The sequence below is a fragment of the Carlito syrichta genome, unplaced genomic scaffold (genome assembly GCF_000164805.1).
Source record: "Carlito syrichta isolate Samal-C Ts95f unplaced genomic scaffold, Tarsius_syrichta-2.0.1 Scaffold314772, whole genome shotgun sequence".
NCBI lineage: Eukaryota > Metazoa > Chordata > Mammalia > Primates > Tarsiidae > Carlito > Carlito syrichta.
This window is the reverse complement of record NW_007258868.1, coordinates 31,499-31,784: the sequence shown is the minus strand read 5'-3', so window position 1 is coordinate 31,784 and position 286 is coordinate 31,499.

Genomic DNA, 286 nt, shown 5'->3' with positions numbered 1-286 from the left:
CCTTCCGCCTCAGCCTTCCAAGTAGCCGGAATTACAGGCATGCGCTACCACGCACGGCTGATTTTTTGATTTATTGTAGAGATGAGGTCTCGCCTGCCCTGGCGGGTCTCAAACCTGTGGGCTCAGGCAATCCACTCACCTCAGCCTCCCAAAGGTGCGGGATTATAGGCTGAGCCACCGAGCCCGGCTAACATATTTTTAAAAACTGGAATCATATCAAGTATCTTTTCTGACCCGAATAGAATAAAACTAGAAATCAATAACAATAATAACTTTAGAAACTGTG